This window comes from Bradysia coprophila, unplaced genomic scaffold (genome assembly GCF_014529535.1).
Source record: "Bradysia coprophila strain Holo2 unplaced genomic scaffold, BU_Bcop_v1 contig_339, whole genome shotgun sequence".
Classification (NCBI taxonomy): domain Eukaryota; kingdom Metazoa; phylum Arthropoda; class Insecta; order Diptera; family Sciaridae; genus Bradysia; species Bradysia coprophila.
Window position 1 is genome coordinate 639464 of NW_023503598.1, and position 6212 is coordinate 645675.

General features: G+C 37.4%; 1 long non-coding RNA gene across 1 annotated transcript; it reads left to right on the plus strand.

Moving 5' to 3' along the window:
* Positions 1 to 384: 384 nt before the first annotated feature.
* LOC119079838 lies at positions 385 to 1159 on the plus strand. Its single transcript, XR_005088240.1, has 2 exons — positions 385 to 603; positions 817 to 1159. It is a non-coding gene; the product is annotated as an uncharacterized LOC119079838 (long non-coding RNA).
* Positions 1160 to 6212: the final 5053 nt, after the last annotated feature.

Genomic DNA, 6212 nt, shown 5'->3' on the forward strand with positions numbered 1-6212 from the left:
TGTTGCCAGGGATAAAGGAAGTTGATGAGTCCTCCCTTGAGATTTTAGGTTCGCCGATTTTTGAGTCAGGGTTAGAGAGGATGTTTTCTTCTAAGATTGAAGAAATAAAGGTGATGTGCGAACGTTTGAAGTTGATGGATGTCCATCCGGCTTTGTGCGTTTTTAGGAAGTCTTTAGGAAGCTGTAGGTTTAACTATTTGTTGCGTACTTCTAAGGCATTTTCTCTGAGTACTTGTTTGAAGAATGTAGATGAAGTTTTTCGTTCGACGCTTGAGGCGATTGCTAATGTTAGGCTGTTAGATTTTTCTTGGGATCAGGCTACCCTGCCATTAGCTCACGGTGGATTAGGTATTCGGAAAGTTGAGGAATTGGCGCTTCCTGCGTATCTGTCGTCTGTATATTCGACGTCCAGTCTGTCTGATGAGATTTTGAGTAGGTTTAATATTAAGGTGGTCGATGATAGTATTTTGGGATTAGTAAGTTCGATTCCTAGTGAATTTGTTCCAGGTAGTGATGATGAGAGGAAGGTACAGAGGAATTGGGACTCTCCGTTGGTCAATAGCAAGTTTAGTGGGATGTTTGAATCTGGTGAATCTGTTGATCGTGCGAGACTGCTTGCGTCATCTACTAAAGAATCTTCAAAGTGGCTGCAAGTTGTCCCGTCGAGTCAGCTAGGTTTGTTATTAGATAACAATGCTGCGAGAATTGCTGTTGGTCTGCGTTTAGGATCCCAATTATGCGAGGAGTATAGGTATGTCTGTGGTGAGTTAGTTAAAAAGGACGGTTTGCATGGATTATCATGCAAGCTTAAGACAGGGATAACGCCGCGACATGATTCTGTAAACAGAGAGTTTTCTCATGCTTTTTCTGCTGCAGATTTTCCAACTTTGTTACAGCCACCAGGAATTTCTAGAGATGACGGTAAAAGACCTGATGGTATGACTCTAATTCCGTGGAGTCATGGTAAATCTCTTTTATGGGATGTGACAGTGCGTGATACGTTGGCTCCTTCATACATTGGTGAAACTTCTAAAAAAGCACGCTCAGTTGCAGAGAAAGCGGAGAGATTAAAGCATAATCATTATAGAAAACTTAAAGAAAATTATTTATTCACCCCGCTTGCTTTTGAATCTTTAGGTTGCATGGGCCCAGAAACAAAGAAATTTGTCACGAAATTAGGATCTTTGATGAAAAAAGCATCAGGGGAAAAGCGTTCAACAGATTATTTATTGCAAAGAATTTCAATTGCTATTCAAAGAGGAAATGCAGCATGTATTCTTGGAACGTTGGGAAGGAATAGAGTGGACGATTTTTATTTATTGTAATTTCTGTTTTTTGAAAAGATCGATTTTTTACTGGCTGTGCAATTTGAGCAGTCTTTTTTTCGCTTATCTTAAAATAAAAATAATATTTACAATTCATTTCAATCGTTGATTCATATTCGTTGAGTAAAAATAAAGAAAAAAAAATCCACTAAAAGGCGATCATCTCTGTAATCATTTTTGACTTCATTTATGACGTTCGGAAAATAATATAAATACCACCACCACTACCACACTTGACTGACTGTTACTAACTTCACTCAGAGTGCAAATATCGTTCTACATTACCCACAGTGCGATTGTTGAAGAAGCCGAGTGTCATAGCGGTGGGACAACCGTGTATCCTACGCGCAAAAGTCCATATTCAAATGTAACAATTTTGCATTCAAACATTTTGCATTCCCTTTCACGGAGGCTATTGGCAGAGTTGTAAAAGTGAGCTGTGTCGCATGTTGAATAATATTTATTTGTGAACTAAAAGTTGAATGATTTCGCCAATAAACAGTCGATTTATTTGGAAGTTTGCAGGTTTGTAGTGCTTAGAAAGAAAGAAAGAAAACACTGTGGTTACATACCCAAAAAAGGACGAAAGGTCCGTGTGTGGAAGCGCTAGACATCGAAAATCAATATATGGTTTTCGGTTTCGGAATCTCTTGGACAGCAGCGACCAGGAGTCCAACGATACTACGGATGCCGTTGGCCGTCGTTGTCCAAGGTTGTGATAATTTGACTACGTCGGAGAGTTTCTAAGGGCTCTTCTGCCGCCATAAAGCCACTAAAAAACGAAAAACCTATCAGACCTCGGTACTACGGGTCTCTACTTTCCAACGATACCAAACACGCGTGGGTAGAGACTCGGCGAATGTATTTTTAATTAGTAAATGTGACACACAGTACGTCTATGTGAAGAATAATTATGGAGGAAAAAAATTCATTCCAACTGTCTTAATCCTCTTTCTTCGTATTGAACGTGATAAAATAGTAAATTACTCTTCAAATTCAGCCTTGGAACTAAGTTTTAGCTATCTACTGTTTGCATTGGCTACGAAAAGTCGTTAGAGTTGCATATCAAAATCTCAACGCATTGATTGATTTCGTTTTCGTTAATTTGCAGTAAAAATCACGGCAGAGTAAAAGTAAACCTGGCAGGAGCGGTTCATTATGGAAACGTCAAAGTAGGGACCTAATCCTTTGTATGAAAATGAACTCAAATGAACACTGACATAAGTTGAAAAATTTAATTCGCAAAAAACAATAGGCCTACTAGATTATTCAGGTCCCTAGTCAAACAAGCGCTCCTGCCTGGTTTACTTTTACTCTGCCGTGGTAAAAACAGTAAAATAAAAAGACAACCAGAAAAAAGTTGTTCCACAAAATTGTCGATTCTATAGAGCCATCGATCATTCGGATCGGATATATGGCTTGAATTTCATTTTCATATAAGCTGGATGAAGTTTTCGCAAATTCATTCTTAAAATGTTTTCATACCTACAGTGAGTAAATCTCTAAAATGTTTGATTTCAGTATATTTAGCTAATCCTTCTGTCACATCTTTTGACAGCTTTTTACGTTTTAGTACGTTTTCTCTCCCAGTAGCAAAAACCCAATCCCAGCAAAAAAAGAAACTATATCGAATGCCGCAAATGCATTTGAAAACGAACATTCGGTGAAATACTTTTTTATCACACCAAATGTTTATCATTTTATACAAATATGTTCATCTTTATAATAACATCGGTAAAAAAAAACTAATTTTGTCATGCAAAAATATAGATAAAAATTGACAAAATTGCCGACCACAAAAATATGTCGTCGATTCTCATGCATTTTTTATGCATAGCAAAAGAAGACAGGATCAAGCAACGCAATATTTTGTCTCACATAAAAGTTCAACTTTCTTGTAAGACAAATATTACGTTGCATGTTCCTGTCTTCTTTTGCTATGCATAAAAAATGCATATAAATCGACAACATATTTTTGAGGTTGATAAATTTGTCAATTTTACTTTTGTTTTCGAGATCTCAAAATTGTTTCTTCCCCCGAAGTAATCCATGAATCGTCTGTATTCAATTCTGTTTGCATTCAATGCAACTTTTTCTAAATATACTGAAATCAAACATTTTAGAGATTTACTCACTGTAGGACCTCCGTCTGATGTGAAAAATGTTATTCATAGCACGGAAAAAAATTCTTTTTTAGCGCATTCGATTCCAGAACAGATTGTGTATTTCGGCACTATTTCACAGGACTCTCAATGACTGACGCTGCGATCGAAAATTTAATTTCATAATAAAGGAAGGTGCAGGTAGCTCAATTGTAGACCGTTGGACTCATAACCTATGGTCAAAGGCTCTATACCAGGCAAAAGTTGACCGATTTTTAATATTTATAGAGCCTTTGCTATGGTTCTCGGGTTCGACTCCCGGTACAGACAATGTTCATACGGTTTTTCCTAATTAGGATGATTAGTCACTGCTCGTTCATTGAGCTCTAAGGTCTCACAAAAATTGGAATCAAAACATCGATTTCTCATTGCAATACGCTCACCTTGACAGAAAAATCAAAGTTACTTGAAAAACATGCAGTAGCTCCATCTATCAGTAATGATTCGAACTCAGCTATATCAGTTTTCGAAGCGAAATGATCCCAATGTAAAATTACATTAACGGTTTTTTGGATTCCACCTTAATCAGTATAGGTCCTAATAGGTAGTTAGTACAGCAGGCCCAAACGGAGGTCTCCGTGCGCGTTCTAGTAACCTAAAAGACCGACACGAAGGCAGTGCTATCGCTGATTTTTGTGGTAGTGGTAGTCCTAGGTATGTACGAAATGTACTATTTCGTTTAGAACTGGGGTGGTATTGCTTCAGATCTTCATCGAACAAAAAGTTTTGCCAATCTAGGTCTTGGTTCGTCGTGCATTTTTCCGACGGCCAACGATAGGTTTTTTGCGAAAAAGTCGATCTACTGACTTTTTACTTGCATCATATATGGCGCACCGTAACGTTTTCCCATTGTCTGTCGGAGACGTACCTGCGACCAATTAGTGACGCAAATGCAGCCATACTGGTCTGGATCACCGACATAAAGAAGACGACGGTGTTCCTTTTCCTCCGGTTGTACATGTAGTGTATAGTTTCAAAGCCGATCTTCCAGAATTATATTTTTAACTGACGATAGCAGCTTCTGTAACTGTTTTTGAGATACTACTTCTGAAACACTTTGCACTTTACTTTTGCGGCGTTCTCTCCAACGAACTTCATCTTTTACTGGACTAAAAATACTTCCACAATTTATCATGATCATTGCCTTACATTAAAAATTAGTTCAAACCTAAACAAGTGAAGTGCATTTCTGAGAAAAATCAACTACTTTCAAAGAAGTGAGGATCCTTTAGGATAAATGAATCTTGCAGAAACTATCGAAACTAACCGAATTTTCTTATAAATTCATAAAATTTATTCAAATAAAGCTTAATTCACATTTACATTCATGACAACATAAATAACATTCGTCCAACACGGTCTGCGTTCTCTTCGTATCGTTAGAATCTTTTCTCTCTTTCCGTTACGCAAATCGACTACAATCACACCCTGAAGGTGCTCTGCAATCGTTTCGGTTCCTGATGACACATAGGTTGTAATGTCCACAGGAGACTGTGCAGCCTATATCAATCTTTCCCCAATCAATTGCATCGGCAACGGCAATCATTGCAAAGGAGATCAACAACACGGTTAAGATGATGCCACTGTATCTCATTTTGGAAGTTTTATTTTGGTTGATGAACAACTTGATTTTAGGTTTGTATTATTAGCTGATGAAGCTGACGATTGTACTGAATCTCTTCAATTAAGTGATCGTCTTTTATACCGAAAAGAACAACGTGATGGGATGAGTAAAAAGTGATGTGTATGCTTGCTTATACGTCATTGCACTAATATCACTGGGATTCACCTCGTCGGGGATGTTTTTCAGTCTTTTGTTTTTAATATTCGACTAGTCGTTTCTTATCTCTTAACTATCTAACTAAAAAACGACCATACAGTGCATTGACATCTATTTGTGCCGTCACCGGCACATGCTATTCGCAGTCAACTGCCAATAGTCAATATTGATACTATTCGCAGTTGACTGCGAATAGTCAATATTAATGCTATTCGCAGACTAATTGTGCCTTCACATTAGTCTGCGAATAACATTAATATTGACTGTTTTTAGAATTTGTGATTAAAGTTTTGTAAAGGGGCGCAAGAGTCTGTACAATCGCAGTTTGTAATAGGCAGCAAAAATCTGTAATGTCACAGTTTGTAAAAGGGATCAACAGTGTGTAATGTAAAAGGAATCAACATTCTGTAATAATACAATTCGTAAGATGGAGTGCCAATCTGTACTGTAAAAGGGATCAACAGTATGCAATGTCACAGTTTGTGAATAGGAGCAACACTCTGTTATGTCAAAGTTTGTAAAAGGTATCTGCACTCAGTAACGTTACAGTTTGTAAAAGGGAGCGACAGTATGTAATGTTACAGTTTATAAAGGGGAGTAACAGTCTGTAATGTCAAAGTTTGTAAAAGGGATCAACACTCTGTAATTTTACAGTTTGTAAAATGGATCAACAGTCTGTAATTTCACAGTTTGTAAAAGAGATACACACTATGTAATGCTACCGTTTGTTATAGGTAGCAACACTCTGTTATGTCACAGTTCGTAAAAGGGATCAACACTCTGTGTTACAGTTTATAATGTGGAGCGACAGTCTCTAATGTTACAGTTTGTAAAAGAGAGCGACAATCTGTAATGTTACAGTTTGTAAAAGGACGATGTTCTGTGTTAAAATGGTGCAATCCACTTTTTGTCTCATTTTCAAATTTGACAGCTGTACGGAAAAAC